General features: G+C 39.9%; 1 protein-coding gene across 1 annotated transcript in view; it reads left to right on the top strand.

The window, feature by feature from the left end:
* The window catches only part of LOC145439116 (uncharacterized), a 289,490-nt gene that overhangs the window by 134,210 nt on the left and 131,161 nt on the right, over positions 1–24,119 (top strand). The gene's annotated exons all lie outside the window — the stretch shown is intronic.

Below are 24,119 nucleotides of genomic sequence, written 5' to 3'. Positions count from 1 at the left end.
AAGGGTGTACGAGTTTTGAACAAGGCTCCATCCAAAGGTGTGCTGAGACTAAGATAAGAAGTTGAAGAATTCTGGTCTAACGTAAGATCCTGATAATTCTCCAAAGTTCTCACTCCAACCGCACACTTCATCGTTAAAATAAAACCTGCACACCCACGATGGCGTAGGCCTACTGGGATTCTCGTCATTATGTCCTGCATTTAAGGTGCCACAATATTAGACAGGACCATATATTTCGAAAGAATTTCAATTTGAAAAGGTAGGGATGGACTCGCCGCTGCCAAATATTGTCGAACACTTCAAAGTGCCCATGCGGGCCCCAAAATATGCTTGCGGGCCACGTTCCTGAGAACCCTGGAATAGAGTGAAGTTGCCATACTCATATCGAATAGACGTCATTAGGTGTAGCTCAACATCTAGTTATTTTTTGTGGATTTAGCTTAAACTTGCTTAGCGCAGCGGGTCAAATCAGTCTGTGGATCCTTTTCAGGTGTCGCTGCGACAGGGCTCCAAAAGCTTCTGGAAATTCAAAGCTCATTCCATTGTTGGAATCTCTCCCCAGAAAACTATCTCATGCACCAAGGACTCGTGTTATTGGGCACCGGTGAGTCGTTTAATGCATGCATACCAACTCACATACTAAAAGGTTTTTAAAGCGCAAAATACCATGGTATGGTGCCACCCGAACTTGTGCACAAGCCACAGTCACTCCCTCATTCATGTAAACGCACTACATTTAGCTTTCAATTGTACAAGGAACTATCCTATAGGCTGGAAATTGTAGAATTAAAAGCCTCCAGGAATTTTGGGAAACATACTCCGTAATCAGCGTGAGTAGGCTATATACGTGTAGGGCTTATATAAAGAAAATTTCGACCATTACTGTGAAGAGTACATTCATCAATTATTCAGGGCGTTCTGCTGGTAGCAAGCGACAAATACAAGGCTACCCTCAATCCAATGCACAACCGGGAATTAGCCAACACTATCTTGCAGCACGACGAGCGTCACAATCGATACTGCGAGCGAAACGTCCACAAACCATCCATAGCGATATCCAGTACAGGAAACAAAAGATCATCGACACACAATTTTGGCTTGCGTGATTTCGTAACAAATAGTTGCAATTTTGGTTCGATTCCCAGAATATGAGCCACCAGATAAGGCCAATCGTCCTTTATTTTTCCGCCGCAAATGGTTATTATTATGACAAAAAAATCATGCAACCTTTTCTGCCCAACCCTTTATGACGGTCAATTTTCATGGACCGAGGCCCAATGCAATTGATCTGCCCATCTCTATGCCGAACGCCTCCGCCACAATGACTTAACTAATTGGCCCCTTGGTTTTGCCGTTGTAGATGTTCCTGCGAGCACAAATGCAAAGCCGCACACCGGACGATGATTCTCGTTAACATCACGAACAGCAAGAAATGATAGCCTGCTACGCAAGGAGCGGAAAAAGGTTTTTAATTTTGATAAATGTTACCAAAGAAAACGTTCCACTTGTTTTTCGCAATGTTCGAAGGCGTGCAAAAACTTAGTGTCCGATCCTTGGGGCTGTCAACGCGTCGAACCCAGGTTAACCTATTCCCGGAACAAAATCCGAGGTTATGCTGCGGCCCACCACGGTTACTGATGTTTCATATTAGGGCATCCGGGGTTTATGGCACTTTCTGTGAGCCCGTTCGCAACGACCCAATAGTACCTAGAGAATCCCAGTTCGCTCGCGATTAATAAAACCATCAATTACCAATCTGTGCAGTCTTACTAGGAATTTAACGATCCTCGCGGTGCCACAGTGCACGTTTTTTTCTTATTAATTATTCATAGCAGACGTCAGTCGCGAGCGAGTTGGACCAAAAAAAACTTCATACTAGCTACAGCTTCCCCATTTTAGAGGTTTCAAACTCAAACGTGTTTGCGGGTTAGCCTACCATTTTGTTATGTATGCTTGGCAGGGAAAAAGAATCACTTCTCAAAACATCCAAATAATATTGGTTCTGCACCAAACATAATTTTGCTTATTTTAATAGGCATATGGCACTTGAATATAAGCACTCTCGCAGGCCGTATGCTAGGTCCATGCCCTATATCAGAGGTCTCAAACTCAAATGTGCTCGCGGGCCAATTTCCTAATTTTTATGGCGCCGCGGGCCGCAGTATCAATAATAGGGGAATTCAATGTATTTCCAAGTAGGCCTTATTTTACGGGACCTCGCAAACTGACATTCCACACGCTTCGAAAAAATGTGATTTATTATTGTGAATTCACACCCGGCACGACAAAATAAGCCTTTTAGATGTCTGGATAAAATTGTTGTTGCACTTGGCATAGTTTGTCAAAAATAATTGTAGACACCACGCCAGAGTACAAATGCATTAGGACATCGTAAAAGCCGTTACCCTATAATTTCGCAGATAGCGGAATCTTGACGTGACGCGATTATATGGAGAATTTTAAAATTTTGCAAAGATTGATAGCTTCGACTATTTGAACAGACCAATAACATATTGAGTATAATGATTACTGGGCCACAGCAATACTAATTTATAATCGGCCAAGAATCCACTTGTGTTACAGCTGTGAAGCGTGGGCGACGGCTACTTTATTCGATTACTTCGAAATCCAAAATGCCGTCGCGTGTCGAACAAAATGGCGTCGCGGGCCGCGTGCTTGAGAACTCTGCCCCATCTCATATAAGTATTTCATTATGCCCATCTTCTTAAGAGTTTTTTTTTTATTATCCTACAAACTCCCCTCATCCTGCGCGCGATTCAATGCCACATTTCCTAGTTGAATCCAACATAGTAACCTCTTCCAGCATCTGAGCCCTCCGCACATATACAATCGGCAGGGAAGATGATACGCATCATATTCAAACAAAATTTGTCTGGTACGCCAGGGCGACCCCAATATCCCTCCACTATAGCCTATAACAGTGGTGGGAAACTATGGTTCGCGAGCCATATATGGCTCTTCTGGGTATAAGTTATGCCTCCTTGCCAAGTATGTCTATTTTCACTGAATTGATCAATACTGCAACAAGCTGTTAGTAACCCTTTTTTTACACGATTAGAGCAATTCCTCATGGAAGCGTACAAACATGTCTACGAGAGGCAAAAACATTGCCGTTTTCAACTTTAGAAGCTCGGACAGCCCCTTTCAAAATTTCCAATTTAGGTTACTGTTGCTCTGGCGACCTATATCACTTTGCGAATTCAATATACCCAGTCCGATATTTTGGATTGCACTATACGTCAACTGATCTAGGATAATCGCCGACACGGCGATGCCCATAAATGACAACGCAGTTACTACATATATATACACATCGACTTCCTGATCTACGGCGCGAAATGAACTGCTGCAGAAATGTCGTTAACAATTACAAACAATGTCATGGTTACTACGTTCTTGATTGCGTGACGTGATTACGTAGTGGTATGATCCACAGCGGCAACACCAACGGGTTGAGGGCTCGAGTCCGACCTGGGTCGACTCCAGAACCCCTGCCTATGCGTTGGAGGTTTCTCTAAGCTCCTTGTCGCCATGTGATCCGCGTAAGCGATGTCTTTTAAAAGGAAGCCTAGTGGTGTACCGTGCTACAATCGGCGGTCACGGAATCAAAAACAAGAAATATCAGCCGGGTGCGAATGACCGACCATTGTGGCCAACAACAATCATGATTTTACCACAGGCGACACTAGGGTTTACCGAATCGCAAATGTCGATAATGCAATTCTTCTCGTTTTGACAAACATACGCATAAGTTCCACTCACGCAGCGCTGCCCTGTACGTGCTCATACTCGCATATAAAAACATACTGTCACTAAAATTTGACGTAGTGAGCAATTTGCGGGGAATATCGGCAGACTGGGGCCGCGAGCGTTATTCTTACTGCCTATACGCATTCAGTCGAAATTAATCTTCTTTCATTTCTGAATTTGATCTTACACGAAATGAAATCACCGTCGCTAACTTTTTATTATCATTTCGCCGTATAATTGACCTAGAATATCTTGTAAATTTGTTTTTACGGTAATAATGCGTACAAAGAAAGATTATTACTAATATCAATATAAGGTTTACCATGATAGTCATCAGGAGGTGTCCGGTTCTTGTGTCCAGATCAGATAAGTTTGTTTCTCTTACCTTATACAAGCTTTCCATTATCCAGAGTGCGTGCAACCGGTGGGTATAATTGTTTTCATTCTGGCTGTCCATGAGTTTGGCATGTCCATCGTAATTGGCTGATGATCCCGCCCGGCTTTCCACATCGTCCGTACTTGTTAGGTCGTCTTTCGCTGGTATTTTTGATGGTATGTTTAGCCTTACCTGAGGTCGGGAGTCGGTGACTTTCCGCATCCTCCCTGTTACTGTATAATTAGTTAACTTAGTTCTAGCGATATGATGACTCGTGAGACCGTGTAGCGCAGTTATAGGCCTGCGATTCTTTTGCACCGTGGTATTATGATTTAATTATTACATTCTGAAGAGCTCCCGAATCCACCAATTTCAAAATGTTGTAACTTCTTCTCGCCAAATCTGTGTAAATAAATTTGCAGGATATGCGTAGTCATTTCATGTAGATGATTATCGCCCCTTGTGAGGAGAGGTATGTGATTATCTCCTTCGTGATTGGTCAAAACTCAAAGCCACCCCATATAAACTTCTTTGGACAGCGCACCTTCTCTCCTATTCCGGGCTTTAAATTCATCTGTTCCGTATATACTGCAAACACACTTGAGGCCCGGCCAAATTCCATCCCATGTGAAACATAAATAAATACATACTGCATCACACCACATCTCAAATCCCGTGTTCCCCACTGACCACGGCTTTTTTTCCGGGCATTTAGTATACTTGACCCAAATTATTGATGTGTCTTTGAATATATGTATACCGAAATCCTTCCCAAATCAATGTGGTTTTGACTGACAATTATATTTTCAACCTACAGGTGGTAAATTATCAGAAGAAGTGTACAATGAAGAGAGCGACGATATATACGACACAAAATTTAATTGAAGTCAAATATATAGATTACTATTTTTCGTATCTGTCAGTCGATAATTCCGAAAATATAGCGACAATCGGCGCAGCGATCGGCGTTTTCGCCCCTTCCCATTTCGACAGTTATAATCATCATGATATGATAAACACAGTTACAAATCCCTATTTATTCATAAAACCCCTTGTGATATTTGTGGTCGCAAAAGAGAAATGCAGCCAAGGCGCTGACTTCGTGATTCGCCCAATGTGGATTCATTCTTTGATGTATATTCTGAGATTCGATGTAAATTCTAGCATTACCAACGACATCTCAACCTACATTACTTGATGCAATACTATAAACGCCGACAAAGCCAAGATGAAAACTTCGGATGGGCGTTCGAAAATTTGGAGACAATAAGTCAAAATCAAAAATTTGAAGGGGGGAATTCGCTATTCGCTTCCTGGCCGAGTCGCTGTGTGTATGCATACCGTATACCGGGGTGGCCAACCTGTTACGGCATAGGAGCTGCATATTGTCCGGTGTTGCAAAAAAGAGACGCACGATACATATATAGGCAAAATGACTATTACCATATCATTGCCGACACTGAACAACTTTGAACGGCAACTTTATGTGTCCTCAACGTGTCACAGTACTTTATGATAGTGTGCACCGTTGGTACCGATTAATATTATATACTATATACGCAATGCCTTCTCACGTTGGGGTCGCGACTCCGAGGCTAGGAACTCTAATATAGGCATTTCCGACATGAATATGGATGATAAACATAATTGAGATATTGGCCTTTCAATTCTGCTGGAGACCATACAAAGAGCAATATGCGGATCCCGAGATGCGGTTTGGCCAACCCTGATACGCCAAAGCATACAATATACATACTATGTATCAACTATATATAGAACTTAATAATATATATGCACCTTGTACATGAGCAAAAAGGAGTATGCGACTTTTGGCTGGATTATATATGCACAGTGCACCTCACATTTGCACGTTACCGAGTTTAGTTGCGTTGATAGATTTTCTGTTCCAGGATAGCAGGAGAAGAGAGTCTGAAAAATCTTAGGGATTACATTACACTTGAATGAATTAACAGGGCTCAATTCTTCCGATTATATGACGGGTTCTAAGGCTTTTTTGATCGCGGGCCCATTTACATTTTGTGGGTGGTTGCGCGTACCCTGGAAGCCGATGACTGGTACGTCATCACATCAAGCTCCATTTGGGCTATTCTATGCCTAAAATCAGAGGTGGTCAAAGTAGTCACCGTCGCTACTCAAGTAGAAGTAGAAGTAACGCTGGAATTTCTACTCAAGTAGAAGTAGGAGTGGTGGTTCACAAGTAAGTAAGTAAGTAGGTATTCTACGCTTATTTTTGCCTACAAAACTGAAAACTGTCAAGTAGAAGTAGAAGTAATCTAAAATCATAACTACTTAAAAAGTAGGGTGAGTAGGCAAAATCTACTTCAAGTACTTCAAAAAGTAGAAGTACTTCGTTACTGACCACCTCTGCCTAAATTAAAATAACTGATTGACTACACAAGGGACTCAAAGTTCATGACGCCATTCTCAATGGGTAGTCTGTTTTTGTAATTTCTTGATGACGCATTGCCATTTCACGGCACGAACTGCTACCACATCATCGACCCAGCACCAATTTTGCGAAGAAATATCACTATGAACAATCTCAAGATGTCCCGAAGCCTCGAATAATGAGAAAATATTCAAGCGAATTTCGCAAATTTTAGAACATGTGCAACGTATGCTTGATAAACTTATAACGGTTGCATGTCCTTGTTAGCCAACATATGGGGAAATGAGCTAAAGCTTTATAATCATGTTCGAGAAATTAGAGACATCCGCATGTCCAGCAGACATGGGGTGGTTATACTTAATCCACATAATCTATTGCGATTACGTCTAGGCTACATAGAAAAGTATCACGATTACTCACGATTACATTTATTTTACTAAAGGATATTCGACTGACTCTCATCAGCAGCGAACGTCAGTGATAGGGGGAATCGAATTCAAAATGTAGGAGCTATTTTGTCTGTATGGAGTAATAATAACAAAAACAAACAACTTTTGGTTTTCAAGTAGACTGGCAAGATACGGTAGTAATGATACAAAACAAACGTTAAGAGTACATATATAAATAACCGAGAACAACAACACACAACATCAATGAAATATTCCAAGATTGTAGAGGCGTTCGTTCTGGTGACAGAGAATCGGCTTTCGCAGCTTTATGATCGAAGATTCCAGGACCTTCAAATGAAGAAGAGAACGGCCACGAGTAACTATAGAAAATTGACTGCCATTGTAATGATCAGCACATTCTGGATGGGATGAGAGACGCTGTCCAATAGCTAAATTAAAAGCAATAACTTGATCATATTCACGCAATGTGTCAACAGACTGCAATGATGGAATTGGAGAAATATTTTATAAAACGTGTAATAAGATGAGGATGATACATGGATCCCGTCGGATTCTCGGACAGGAGAACAGTTGCCCACTAAGAATTAACTTCAGGATACGTCGAATGTTAATGCATGAATGCCCCTTTCTGGGTCATCAAACGAATTTCGATTTTAGACCAAGAATATTAATTTAGGAACATGGCGCATTTTAAAAGAGGTTGCATTTTGAATTTCTGCCTGACAAAAATCGTTCAATATTTGTATCATAATAAGTAGGGATGATGTGAACGTGAGGTTCACGTTCGCGTTCTGTGTGTGAACCTCGGATATTTGGAGGTTTACGTTCACAAACGAACCTTGGTATGTTCTGCACTGTGAACCTTTTTCATATATTGCAATTTTCACTTCGTTATAACCGCATCTTCGGTTGAAATTTATTGCATTTCAACTGCTGGCCACTCTATGGATTGCGCTGGCAGCATGAAAAAATAAACACTAAACGAGCATGCACCTTGATAATCTCAAAAGATTTAGTTGCTTTGTTACAAAAGATTGCTCGAAATATCAAGCTTTCCGTTCGTGAATATTTAGTGACTCTCTGCTGTGAGCTTAACCCGCAATCACACAACATCAAGAGCGAAATTCACTAGGCCTTCATGTAGGTAGTCAGCGAATGATGCTTATTTGACCAATCAATGAAATTGATGTTGTTGTCTGATGTAAAAAATATAGCAGGCGTACGAGTCAATCTTGATTTCATATGTTTATTGTATCATAAAAATCAAATCCGTGCAATTGGGGTGTTGTCTACTGCTGTATAACTAGGTAATGGGTTAATTTCGGTAGCAAGTTTGAAAACCCGTTTTACACTCTGCTCAATATCAACGTAGCAATCAGACGCCGTCCGGTCTGGCCTAGACCATTAAGGCGTAAGAGTAAGCTTGTATTCCCTTACAAGTCCTCGTCGAAATTGTTGGCAAAGCGACGGAAGATGGTGATTTTATGATATTATTATATCATATGATTGACCCAGTTGATACATTGGGTGACGTTTAAAACGTCAATATGTACTTCAACATTGTGGCATTATGTCGGCCGAGTCGTCGCTGTCGCTAGGTATCGTGTTCATTAATATATAGGCTATCACTTCTCTGATTTTTATGGTTGGAATTAGCAGTATGACGTCACGTGACGTCATGAGGTTCACGTTCGCGTTCACACAGAACCTTTCAAAAAGGTTCGCGTTCACACGAACCTGAACCTTTCAGAGGTTCACACCATCCCTAATAATATGTTATGAATAAAACGCATATGTAAACAACCATAAAAGCTATTGCAACTGTGGGTGAAGCTACATATTGGTCTGATAGCCCTACGTCGAAGCGAGTAAAATGAATGTGGAGGCCTACCACGTGCCTATCCCTATATTCCTTTTGTACATGTTAGATAGCCCTACGTAAACGATAGTTTGGCAGTAGGGATGGTACGAAACACTAAAACCTTAAGGTTCGTGTGAACGCGTCCCTTTTTGAAGGTTCTATGTGCAAAGAACATAAGGTTACACCTTTACGGTGTACTCGGCGTCCGATTATTGCTACAATAATATTGATCAGAATGTAAAACGGGTTTCTATAGGCTATACTTGTTACCGATTTACCTCATTAGCAAGTTATACAGTATAGTCAACAACCTAATCGCAACTATTTGGTGTTCATAACACATGGATGGATCCCGTACGCCTGCTAGATTTTTTACATTAGACAACGATGTATTATTTATACCAATTTCATTGATTGGATCAATAAGCACAATTAGCTGACTATACGTGCATGCGATGTATTTCGTTTTTGATGTTGTGCGATTACGGGTCAAGCTCTCAGCAGTATTCGCAAAAGGAAAGCAAAATATTTCGAGCAAACATTTGAAATTGGCAAGGTGCATGCTCGTTTAGTGTTGAATTTCTGTATGCTGTCAGCATGTAGAGACTGGTCCCAAGATGAAATGCAATAAGGATTTCAACCAAAGGTGTTATATTGACGTGACAGATTTTATTAGGCAAAAAATGTTCACAATGCAGACCGTACCACGGTTCGTTTATGAACGCACAGAACACATACGCGAACCTCACGTTCATATCATCATTATTAGACCACTGTTTTTCTTAAGACATTAACTAGCCTACGGACGTATGCGGAACACGTGAATCACAGTTGAGTACCTAGATAGGAGCAACGATTGCTACTCGAAGGATTAACAGATTTTGTTTGTAAGCCAGTGACACTCGGGCAGATTGACAAATAAAAATCAAGTTTTGAAGTGGTTGCAAGACGACACATGGCACGAAGAACTGGCTGTTTGGTCGTAGAATGCACATCCCACCACGAGGCGTGAAAATCAAGGATTATCAGCTGTTTATATATAATCAGAATAAGTCATGGAATTCGCTCCATTCATGTTATCAATTGATTCAAATAATGTTGCCATTTTCATCTTAAGATTTTCTTGCAATGGTTGGATTTGGGTATCCAAAATGGCATTAGTATATCAAAACAAGATTTACCATCGTCTTGGTCCGATTTTATACTGGAGTTTTGGGAATAAGGTTTTCCGTAGCCAGGTACAGGAACCCAGTTATGTGAACGTGGCCGCAGATCTCCGAGCCGAATGAAAAGGCTTATTGGCGGGAACATCATACAGAACCAGCCTGGTATGAAGACGAGCGGCCATGCTGCGGAGCTGTTCCTACTCATTACATTCGTCAGGTTCGCGCTGAGGATTAGTAGTTCTGCGAATTTAAACTGTTTTCGATTGCGTTGCTGTTGCGTTGGACATCATGTCGGGGTTATGTCCGGACTGTGTCGAATACGACTATACTTGTCAGTGTTCACTGCACAATGTACATGCTCCTGCTTCCATGTACCCACCAACAGTAGCTACCTTTAGCTATTTCAGAAACAAAGGCCAACGGATCAAAGACGATGTAAATGTTTACCTCAAGTTTAATACTCTGACCAGTTCTGATATTGAACAAATTTACTCCGTCATTTATAACAGAGATAGATCGTCTCAGATTATGCTCAATATCTTAGAATTGCTCCTTGTGATCATGTAAAAATGGCTAGTCCAATATTACTGAGCGTACAATCCATCGCATATTCGTTCATCAAGTGGTGGAATGTATGAAGAGCAGTCACACCACATAACAGTATTTTGTAGTAATGATATGAATTCTCAGCTTATTTCTATGTGCAGCACTCGCCAATCATCGTCTATCAATGCTAAAATAACCGAAAGAGAGTCTTTAGATGCCTATGTGAAATTGCGCATGCTCTCGAATTAGCTGGATGGTGAGATCCAGAAATAGGCTAGCGAGCTTTAAATTTTCGTTATGAGTATAGCTCACTCGACTGTTTCCATGCGGCTCCATACGTACTCAGAAGTTTGATATGCTGCTCCGATATCCAAAAAGATTTGGAGACACTGTTCTAGATGATTTACTATATATGCCATGATGATAGAATAGGACGAAGAACGCGACACCATTTCATTCAAATGAGCACTTATCTTAATAAAAAATGACTGTGTTCCAGTGGTAGCCTACTTATCAAATATACTGCAGTAGATCTACAGACCGCTGAATAAAAAAACGAATCCTTCAAGACTGAATCTGGCAACGCGTCTCAACAAAACCAGTCTTATCCCTGCTCGTAAAGTTCAAATGCAGCCCTGACTTCTGCGAGTCCCGATTACTATATTACTGTACTCAAAAACGCTAATTAACCGACCATGAAGCGTGGCATTGATATCAAAACTTCGTACATCGGTGAACTAAGCGCTCCTATCTCAACGTCGGTTACATTTGAAATTCATGTGAAGTTGGATACGAAAATGGATTTCAATAGATTTATTAGGAAATAGATCGTGTTTTTCAAATATGTATTTGGCATAGAATTGCCGCAGCTAGACCCTCAGATTCCATGTTGTAACATGTACATCCTATTATACGTGGATCCGTTAGGCTGCACTTCGAGCAACACAGTCTTCCTGTCATATTCTGCTTTAAGATATAACGAGTGTCAATGCACGAATGACTGGAAAATAATAATCGAATTGATCACATTTTTAAAATGAGGTTGAATGAACCAGTGTTTAGATCGAGTTACTACCTTCGAGTCACGAGTCATCCCGAGTCATTGCAAATTTTGACTCGAGTCAAGTCAAATGGGGGAGATGTGGTATCGATGGATCACTGTGACCGAAAATACTTGAAAAATTTCCATGATAATTCCCTGATTACACTCCGTGAATTTGTCCACAATTACATGCTGACAGAATCTTTCCTTACATGCAAAACAATCGACCTGCGTGATAAACAGAGTACCCTATGACAGCTGCATCAAAATGTTCCTTAGACATGACCAGGATATGTAGTCAAGAACGCGCACTCTGGCGTATACCAAATATAGCTCGTAAATTATTGAACTCCGTTAAAGAAACTGGAATTGCCCACAGTAACAGCCAGTGCAAGCTACAAATTGGGCATTTGGGGTAGGCCTACTGTGAACTATAAAATACTGACGAGAAAATATTTAAATTAATTTTTCAGACTGGTAATAATCAATAAATAAACAGATTTATCAGCAGGCGGGGTCTATTGACTAGCCTACTAGTCCTTAGCATACGCAATTAAACGCCTGCAGAAAGATAATATTACCGTTTGAAACTATACGACTGCACTACACGAAAGTAACATTGCTTAGGATGGAAAATTGCCTTGCACAAATTTAGTCACTGATTTTTTGTGTCCTAACAGAGCGTGTATAGTACTGCTCAATGTGCACCGATTCAAGTAATAAGCACTGCGTATCAGAGCCATAACAGCACTTCGTCAGCCCCCACCCAAACGTTGGTCTTGGGCCCCCCACATAATGATGATGAACTACGCCCCCAAGACCCCTTCATTCTATCCGCTGTTTCCCGTTATACTTGTCATCTAAATTGGTCGCATTTGACTGGGCCAGCTCATCCCGCCCAGACGCGCGAAATTTTTTTATAATTAATGATTGAATCGGCCAATATGATCGGGAATTGCATATACATTGCTGTTATTTTTTATCCTCGCACTGCTCACGTAATCAGATTTACAGGTGAGGTGTGTTTGGAAAGGTAGGACTCCTCAATAATATAATTAAACACCTTCGGGCATATACCCGTTGGCAGGATCAAAACAACACTTCTTCAGGCCCCCCAAAAAAACTTGGGTCTTGGGCTACCATAGGGTGATAAACCATCCCCCAATCACGTTGTTCGCCTTTGCCACGAAATTTGCCGCACTGTGTACTGAGCCAGCGCCAAGCGCAAAATTTTTCGATAAATCATGATAAAATCGGTCAAAAAGATAGGGAATTGCATATCTATTGCTATCAATTTCTTGTCCTCTCTGCTCACGCAATCATACCAGCAGAGTTGAATGAGGTGTCTTGGAAACTGTAGGGCTCTTTGATATGACTCTGTAACATGATGTTATTTACTGACCTCCTGTCTGCTATATCAAAATATATAGAATCGCCCAAACGTATAGGCTACTACAGTAAAAGACGCACATGATTTCAAATTGGTATTTCTTCACTGGCATATAATTTTTCCCTGCGGGATGGTATTTGTCTTGTGAGCTTCAGAGTGAGTTTTCTCGCTGCCGATCGTCCTGGCCCACTTCCTGGAGTCGCATGTTACATGGCCTAAAACTTTATATGTCTTGGTAAATCGTGTCGCGGTAATGGCCAATGCCGACATGTCCATTTCTATAAATCTTGCGTATTTTTTCTTGAGGGAAGAGTACTCAAAATTCAAGACATTAGGCAACTTGAAATCGCGCGTAGCGCGAAAAACTTTTGAAAAAGTTGCATGAATTTTCAAATAATACTCTATAATTTATGCTAATTCACGAAATAATTTTGGGCCCTCTTCGAGCTCGCCCCCCCCCCCATTTGGGGGTTTTGGGGTGCGGCAGTTACGGTCCTGCTGCGTATTTTAGTGTCGTGATCACGATAGTTGACAAAAGATTTGAAATTGCCTAATTTGAACATGATTAGACTTAAACTCGATACTGATGGCATTGGGAAAGCATCATCCATCACACAACATTCGAATCTATTAAAACTCGAATCTTTTCGAGCTGACACTCTTCAAGGGCAATCGTCAGCTGATGGAGAATTTCAAAAACATGCATCTATAGATAGCTATAGCTACACTCCATACAACCAATTATGACGTCATAGAAACAAACAACATGAAATACAGGCAAACCGCGAGAACAGCTAGTGGACAATTTTTAGATTGACTAAATATTCCTTCTGCTGACACAAGCGCGGTCGGTGGATTTTAATATAAGTCGATTCCAGTGCAGACGGATCAGCCAATCTAAAAATTTGCCACTAGCTGCGCTCGCGGTTTGCCTGTATTTCATGTATATAGGTATATTCGTCATTTGATTCAAGATAAATGGCCAATTAATTGTTCTTCCACGCAGCGAGCAAAATGCAATGCCTTTGAATCATCACTCATACTCCTAAAATTCAATTTGACTTGACTTAACTCGAGTCAAAATGTGAAATGACTCGAGATGACACATGACTCGAAGGTAGTGACTTGATCCCAACACTGCTTTTTGATGACACAAATTTGGAACTTGAGTGGATTGGACTATATAGCGTTTTACATCGTTAATCGAGTATACAGATATGAATTCCAGGCGATGCCAAAACTGGCAAAAGAAACATCTTAACCATGCCAAAAATAAGCTATTAAAAATAAGCCTGTCGATATTGCATAACTAGATGCCTTTCGTAAACAATATCTAATTTCCACAATTCAGCATTGAATGGAAAATAAGCCCTGACCACGGCCCAAATCGCTGTTGTGGTTCTCTCGATTCGTTAGAACAATCTGTGATAAGTATGACTATTTTGAAACGGAAGATTTTGATCCTAAAAAACTTCCCTTTGACAAAATTTATTTTGACTTAAATCTGGACCATTTATGAATCCCAGTAGTTGCTAGTTTGCTTTTCTAATCATTAATTTACAATTCCTCTGTTACTTGAATCGCTACTGTTACTGTTACTGATGTATTTGACGCCAAGATTTAAGTTAGTAAAATTGTGGTACCAGTAAACAGAAGGCCCTTGTTTCGTTGGCTTTTACTAACTTAAATCTCATCGTCAATACAACAGTAACAGTAGCGATTTAAGTAACTAAGGAATTGGAAACTAATGATTAGAAAAGTAATGATTACATGATGCACGATGGCTTGAATACAAAAGACAATACGAATCACCGCCCACTGCGTATCGACATTTGAAAGCGTGGTTCTATGTACCACTTTTGAGAATGAGAGCCCATTGTATACTGTAGACATGGTCTGAAGTTTTCTGAACAGAATGATTAGCTAAATATCCTTATGTTTCTGAGAGCTAAAACAATACACGGTCACAGAATCGAAGAGTAGTTATATAGATCGCTCGTGACCTGGCAGGGGTTCTTATGGGCCCGCTCGCACGGTGCCTCGAAACTCGTGTTGGCACGGTGACCCTTTTGACCCCCCCTATCTCTCGCACGGTGCCATTGTGTCTTATGGAGCCTCTCACACGGTAACCCTTTTCGGTATAGGCATCTCTCACACGGTGCCTCGAAAACTCGTGTTGGTGAGTCGTACTTCCAAGTATAGGCATCTCTCGCATGGTGTCATTGTGTCTTATGGAACCTCTCACACGGTAACCCTTTTCGGTATAGGCATCTCTCGCACATCGCATGGAAAACTCGTGGTGGCACATCGCCCTTTCGGGTATTGGCATCTCTCGCACGTCGTACTTTCGCATGTCGTGCTTTCGCGTATAGGTTGTGTTGGTGATTCGCCATGCGTTCTTATGGGTGTGGCGGTGATTCGTACTTTCGGGTATATACATCTCTCGACCGGTGTTGAATATGTATCAAGTAAATAGTCATGTGAATGAATCTTTGTTAATTTGTATATCGTGCCGCACAAACGGAAACGCGGCTTGTTGTGAGGATTAAGCAGTGCGACCTATATTTCGAATGACCTGTGTGTGGAATTGTTTCACGGCCAGCCGCGTGCTACTATCGATTATTACACTAATCCAGTCAGCACTATTACATTCAGGAGTATTCAGTATTCAACAGCGACACGAAAAGCGATCAACAAATAACCTCGTTCACAAACTAACACTTCAAAAATGTGTGAAATAGTTTGCAAAACCCCGCGATCGCTGACAAGATAATGTCTCGGGCATAACCATTTTAGTGACTTGGTGTTAAAGACATACCGATCGCTCACAAGGTAATATTTCGGTAATTAGTTTGTCACAGAGCCGTCGCAGACGGTGATTCGAAAACCAACAATTTGACACTTTCTGGTGCTTGCTATATGTTTTGACACTTAGGAACGTGGTTGACTTTAGTTGTATGATAAGAATCATGTGAATATACAAGTAATGTATCAATTTGTCAACTTGAAATGAAACTTACTACACAAACCAAGTTGATTCGTATTTGAATGTGTTAATTCGGTACAATTCTAATTATTTTGAGAAATCTTTTGATTCGACCGTAACCGAATATTACTGACGCCGACTTTCAGCCGCATCGAATTATTCGCACATTCCGCGCCGCTGTTTTCGCACTTATAGAATCAATACAACTATAACTCTACAAGAATCAAGAATCACAAGTATGTGTATTATACAGTTATTGTCTTTATCAACACGAAATCAAACTCTTAACAAAATCACGCAACTAATCATTTGTCAGCTCTAACATTATCAAAAAATTCCAGTATTGTTGATTGAAAATCCTCGAGTCCTTATTATCAAAAACGTTATAGTACGGTGTCGGAATCCATTCGCGGGGTGTACTAAAGCTAAATCCAGATAATCCAAAATGAAATATTTGGACTTTGACATAGTGTGACTTGAAATAGGATTGACAAACATGACTACCAACTTCCCCACAGTCCCGTTTCGATATTATACACACATTGATTTGAAACAAGTAATGAAACATCACAACTCTATTCACGATCGTGCTTTCCGTTTGTCAAAGAGATATTTTAACATCTTACCATACTCAAAAGAATTATTCACAACATTAACAATTGTTAAAAATCTAGTTTTCACTTACTTGATTATATCACTGCAACTCATAAATTTGAATTAATTCATCCTGGTTGTATTCATATGCTCGGTCTTTTTTATTCAATTGTAAAGGTTGTTACTATTCTGAAGACAAACTATTTACTAATCGGTGCATATACGATTTGACTTGGACATATTATATTTTGAGTATACGAGATTTGAACGTCTGAACAATAACTGAGAAATAATTTATCACAATTAAATCCGTAATATTACAGCGTAAAAGATATTGGAATGTCAGCACCTCTGTAAGGTCGTAGTTACTACCACATTACCTAATTTACCCGACCAACTCGTCATGATCATTCCTGAAATCAACACAAACGTGACCACTGACTTGAGTTAACCACAAAACAGCATCAAGTTTTAAATCCACTTGTAGCTTACGGCTTATTTGAATGCGGGTTATTTTTTGTTGTAATTGAGTGTACGGAAATAGTATTACGTCTCGACATATCACCATCTTACCATATTCAAAGAGTCAACCACGAAAACATTGTCAAGTAAATCCGTTTGTAACTTACCCGACCAACTCAAGCAGTTAGCCAAGCATACACGAGTCCATACAAACACTAAAACCTGAAATCCATAGCAAGTTCGGTTGTACTCATATCCCTACGACACCTCATTTTTATTCAACTTTAAAAGTCGTTACTATTCTGTAAGAAAGAGAAATTACTACGCGGTATATTCTGCAAGACAAAGTAATTATTACTCGATATATTTTGTAAGACAAAAGTAATTACTACCCGCTGCAGGTGACTTGAGATTAACATAATATGTTTGAATATACGAGATTTGAAAGTCTGATCAACGTAGTTGCGACTTCATTTCTTACAATCGAACGCTGGTGTTATATTCAAAGTTATGATATCAGAAAATATTTTACAAATGTAATTGTTTCCAGTACCCAAGACTAAAGATGTAATAGTTCCAGTATTCATACATTGAACAACCGATGCAAAATGCTTTATTAACCCGATTCCCAACGGGTGATTGAAACGACTAAGTGTATAATCAGTATATCACAATATCGTTACTATTGAATCCAACGATTTATTGTCGGAATTTGTGACAGAGAATTGAAACATATGCACTTTACAGAGTATGAAAATATCACTTTGAGTATCGAGTACCGTTCGAAGCTAGCGATCAATTCCTAATCATTTCAGTAACTCCTCATTGTGCGTGCTAAATGTAAAATATCGCGAGGTTATACACTCTAAGACTTTGATCATTACAAAAGTAAATTGTGATATGTTTGTTAGATGCATCCAATTCAACTAGAAGTGTCTAGTGCCCAACACTCGTAATATCAAAAAGTACTTGCTACACTGTAATTCACTAAACGTGTTTTGCATTGTTGTTCATTTGTAGCATTGATTGAAATTGTTTTTTGAACCCTCAAATAATAATTCCCGACATGAAACCAAGCCGCTGAAAGTCGTTACCATCACGAAGATACAACGTGTACGATGTTTGTCAAATGTGTCCTACCTGGCCAACAGAAAACAATTTTCACTAGCTTGGTAATGAAACCGAAGTCTCCATTCGATATTTTGTTTGTGTCAAATACTTTGCAATAAACACACTGGAGTGGTCGAGCTTTACATCAGCAGACTGTAATCTGTAAATCAAGCTTACATCCGACTTGTAACTGTATCGTTTACCTAACCGAGTTGTATGCACAGTTTGATATTTTTTGTTATTTGGTAATTGCTGAATATACTACTTCGAAATACTCCCTTGAACGTAATTTCCATCATCGTAATAATCGAAGTACATTTGTGTCGAATTCGTAACAGTCGACTATGACATGATAAATTTTTGACAAGTTATGCTTGGAAGATTGGTTGTATATTACGAAAAATAATTACCGCTCATATTCATACTGTTATCCATTGTTCGGTATTTTCAAACGAGTAAAATTTATTACTTGAGTTACTCCGCTTAATGCAAATGTAAACACAACCGTCTTTCAACATCGCAAAGACATCGATACAAAGTATACAATCAAACGCAACAAGTTTTACTTTTGTAGGTTGTGTAGGGTTATCCTGCATAACTCATTTCTTACCAAAGCCATATGAAATATATTCATGTTACACGAAAATATTCACTCATGCTACAAACCTGTACAATGATTGGTGGTGCTTTCAAACTGTTTCGATACCTCAAGAACTTTATTGTCTGAATGGTTGTTCATGTATCATAATAATCAAGTAATTCAACACAGAACTAGTATTAACAGAAACACCAAAGTTGTTTACACAAAAGTTTGTATGTGTACAGTATACGAATACCATGTGTAAGTCCAGCACAATTGTGTACGAGTTTAGTTAACACAATTTACGACACCGAGGTCGCGTCATCTTTCGTAAGACAACAAACCAAGGCTTCAGGATATGTCCATGTCATAGCAATGAATCAGCTACTCCAACAACAGAGTGCATATGTTTTCTAGTTACGGTGCTTACATCTTACACACAAATCAATCTACTATGCTAACGAAAAGTGGTGAGTCATCATATGGTTATCCTCACTAGTAAAACATACTATCATACAAAATGGTCGTTATAGTTTGCACACCAACGGTACATCGTACAAGTAACAAGTCTCGAGCATCCAGTTATTCAAAAAACGTGAAAGTATTTCTACACCAAGTCGTTATGTTGACGAAAGCGTATATTGTAATACCATGATCGATTTACATTCGTTGGTCACAAACTGTCACTACTCTAAATAATTATTTTTCACTCAAACACAAAAACATACTTGTCGCCAATCGTTTTCATCAAGTACGAGTTCAAGAAACTTACTACGACATGAATTTTTATTTTTATGTTGTGTAAATAGGTAATAATTTATTCAAGTAACACTATATCAACATCATCGAGTTGTGCTAATAGATTTACATGCGGTCTTGTGGTTTTCATCGGGACATACAGCACGAACTAACTGTAGACTCCTCTCTGTTGTACAGCTACTCGGTAATCGAAATGCATTAACATGTAAACAACGATCTTGTTTCGTCACACCAAAAATATGTTCACTGTCGCGATACTCCGCACAAGACGTGCATAGCCTTTGCACACTCGTAATAGTATACCAACGTCAAGCGATAACGTTTAACAAGACCAACGACACTGAACCCACGACGTTTACCTATGTAAAATTACCACTTTCACTTGCCAGTCCATCGTTTACCTGACTAAACATATTATTTTCCTTTGGAGATCTGACGTTTACCCGGAGTAAGAAACCATTTTCACTTGTAAATATATTTTTTCCTTGGCTAACAAACCTTTTTTCACTTGTAAATATATTTTTTCTCTGGTTAACAAACCTTTTTCACTTGGAAATATATTTTTTCTCTGGTTAACAAACCTTTTTCACTTGGAAATATATTTTTCCCTGGGTAACAAACCTTTTTTCACTTGGAAATATATTTTTTCTCTGGGTAACAAACCTTTTTCACTTGGGAATATATTTTTTCCCCGATCAACAAACCTTTTTCACTTGGAAATATATTTTTTCCCCGAGCAACAAACCATTTTCACTGAGCAACAAACCATTTTCTCCCCAGGCAACAAACCCTTTTCGTTTGGAAAACTATCATTTACCTGAGTACCAATACCATTTTCGTTTTGAAAACTGACAACTACACCGGTCAATTTGATATTTTTTGTATATTGTTACAACAGACAGAGACAAAATATACACCAACAACGACTCCGATACATTTGTGTAATCAAATATTCACTTGCTCTGATGCATCCCATCAAAATCATTGGTTACTCACATACAATAACAATGTGCTGTTGTACATCGACATGTATGTTTTCGGAATTGGCGAATAAAGGGGTTTCTGATATGTCCGTGATGTCCGGGTTCGTGCTTTGGATTTTCCAGAGTCAAAATGTCTGAATAAAACACCTCCTCGACGATGGTTGGTATGTGGATAACGGTGTTCGGAAAACGGTTGAATTTATGTCACCCATCGCGATAACAATTCCAGGTCGAGTTTTCCCCGCATGTTTACTATATTGTGTCTTTATTGGTCATGTATGTCTCAACATTCAGTTTGAAATCGGAAACTCTGATAAAGTACGTAACCGGATCCGGATATCAACTCTGAATCGATAAACCAATGAACAATATTCAAAGTAAACATGTTACACCCTGTGTTTCCACGAAAAAATACCATCCAGACATACGTCGCGCTTGTTTGCCCACACCAGTATATGCGTAAATGGAGGTGTGTGACATTGCATGCAATGTGTTGGTATACAAACATCGATCCACAGACATTATCATAGCCGGTAGTTTTGATGTAGATCGAATGTCATCACACCCGATAACAATACCAATAAGCCACATTGCAATGACTCTGAGTCAATCTGAAGCATGACATACAGACACACAAACATGGAACCGTAACATGGGTTATTCGCACGACGGTGAAAGTGAACTATACAGCATATACCAATAGAGCGTTCACAGTCGAATATGCGAACCACGCACAATCACATACCCTGGTTTTTGTTGGATATGTACGAAACCAATAAATCGATACATTTCTGTTCCTTCTACGTCAATAATACAAGCGTCATTCCAATGCATCGCTCGAATGTAAGGTTCGTCGGGTGTAAAATCCATGTCAAATAACACCAAAGTGTGCTTTCCGTGTTTTATTATTTCCACCGACGCTTCTTGTCTGTGTCGTAACACTATGGTGCGGGGAGTTGAAAATCGGTGGATTGTGAAACGGATTGACATGACCAACAGAATCGACGTCAATAACCTTGTGGTGATGACAGTTTCAAAATGCTCCGATATGACGAGACCAACCTCGATCTCCTGTGGCGATGACCGTTTCGAAATGTCGCCGGACGAACTGGACCCTTACGAAAGTGTGTAATATGCTTGCGTGTGAAATCACGAGGTAGTGTTCTATTGTGGTGTACGATTGCAGTCTTCATTCCACAGAAACACACCTTATTGGATCACAGTATCAGTCCGAGATTTGCACGATATTTATTTGGAGTCGTTATGTGGGAGTAGCGATATCCATGCATCGTGAATGAAAGACTGATCGCAATCATTTCGAGCACCCGTACTTCGATAGTTCACATTGGTCAAACGCTGCAGCAGAAAACTTCGGTGTCGACAACACGACGGATATTGACCGATGTATCCAATTGATCTGGGTGGTCTGTCCGGAGATAGGGTCATGACTATCTTGTAATGTTACAACGCGATAACACCATCGAATAAATCAGTGAACGGTGTCGAGATATCGATGTCATAGCGCGGACTCAGAGTCATTGCAATGTGGCTTATTGGTATTGTTATCGGGTGTGATGACATTCGATCTACATCAAAACTACCGGCTATGATAATGTCTGTGGATCGATGTTTGTATACCAACACATTGCATGCAATGTCACACACCTCCATTTACGCATATACTGGTGTGGGCAAACAAGCGCGACGTATGTCTGGATGGTATTTTTTCGTGGAAACACAGGGTGTAACATGTTTACTTTGAATATTGTTCATTGGTTTATCGATTCAGAGTTGATATCCGGATCCGGTTACGTACTTTATCAGAGTTTCCGATTTCAAACTGAATGTTGAGACATACATGACCAATAAAGACACAATATAGTAAACATGCGGGGAAAACTCGACCTGGAATTGTTATCGCGATGGGTGACATAAATTCAACCGTTTTCCGAACACCGTTATCCACATACCAACCATCGTCGAGGAGGTGTTTTATTCAGACATTTTGACTCTGGAAAATCCAAAGCACGAACCCGGACATCACGGACATATCAGAAACCCCTTTATTCGCCAATTCCGAAAACATACATGTCGATGTACAACAGCACATTGTTATTGTATGTGAGTAACCAATGATTTTGATGGGATGCATCAGAGCAAGTGAATATTTGATTACACAAATGTATCGGAGTCGTTGTTGGTGTATATTTTGTCACTGTCTGTTGTAACAATATACAAAAAATATCAAATTGACCGGTGTAGTTGTCAGTTTTCAAAACGAAAATGGTATTGGTACTCAGGTAAATGATAGTTTTCCAAACGAAAAGGGTTTGTTGCCTGGGGAGAAAAGGGTTTGTTGCTCAGTGAAAATGGTTTGTTGCTCGGGGAAAAAATATATTTCCAAGGGAAAAAGGTTTGTTGATCGGGGAAAAAATATATTCCCAAGTGAAAAAGGTTTGTTACCCAGAGAAAAAATATATTTCCAAGTGAAAAAAGGTTTGTTACCCAGGGAAAAATATATTTCCAAGTGAAAAAGGTTTGTTAACCAGAGAAAAAATATATTTCCAAGTGAAAAAGGTTTGTTAACCAGAGAAAAAATATATTTACAAGTGAAAAAAGGTTTGTTAGCCAAGGAAAAAATATATTTACAAGTGAAAATGGTTTCTTACTCCGGGTAAACGTCAGATCTCCAAAGGAAAATAATATGTTTAGTCAGGTAAACGATGGACTGGCAAGTGAAAGTGGTAATTTTACATAGGTAAACGTCGTGGGTTCAGTGTCGTTGGTCTTGTTAAACGTTATCGCTTGACGTTGGTATACTATTACGAGTGTGCAAAGGCTATGCACGTCTTGTGCGGAGTATCGCGACAGTGAACATATTTTTGGTGTGACGAAACAAGATCGTTGTTTACATGTTAATGCATTTCGATTACCGAGTAGCTGTACAACAGAGAGGAGTCTACAGTTAGTTCGTGCTGTATGTCCCGATGAAAACCACAAGACCGCATGTAAATCTATTAGCACAACTCGATGATGTTGATATAGTGTTACTTGAATAAATTATTACCTATTTACACAACATAAAAATAAAAATTCATGTCGTAGTAAGTTTCTTGAACTCGTACTTGATGAAAACGATTGGCGACAAGTATGTTTTTGTGTTTGAGTGAAAAATAATTATTTAGAGTAGTGACAGTTTGTGACCAACGAATGTAAATCGATCATGGTATTAGTAGTTAAGTAGATCGCTCGCGAACGGCTAATTTTTGCATGGGGCTCTTATGGCGGGGTGGCGATTCGTATTGAAAACCGGGGGTGGCGACTCGTACTTTCAGACCCCCCTCGGGGCCGCGATTCGTAATGGGTTCTTATGGACGCGGTCGTGATTCGTACTTTTGGGTATAGGCTGTGGTGGTGACTCGTATTGAAAACTCGGGGTCGTGATTCGTACTTTTGGGTATAGGCAGCGGCGGTGATGTGCCTGAAAACTCGTGGTCGTGACTCGCCTTTTTTGCTATGGGCTGCGGCGGTGATGCGCCATGAAAACTCGTGTTGGTGATGGTACCCTTTCAGACCCCCTATCGCTCGTGATGTGCCAATGGTTCTTATGGGATCTCTGGTGATGTGCCATTGTTTCTTATGGTATCTCTGGTGATGTGTCATGTATTCTTAC

The sequence above is a fragment of the Botryllus schlosseri genome, chromosome 1 (genome assembly GCF_051294905.1).
Source record: "Botryllus schlosseri isolate E-star chromosome 1, Bs_hap1, whole genome shotgun sequence".
In the NCBI taxonomy this organism is placed as follows: Eukaryota; Metazoa; Chordata; class Ascidiacea; order Stolidobranchia; family Styelidae; genus Botryllus; species Botryllus schlosseri.
Note: the sequence above shows the minus strand (reverse complement) of the source record. Positions and strands in the feature narration are given on the sequence as shown.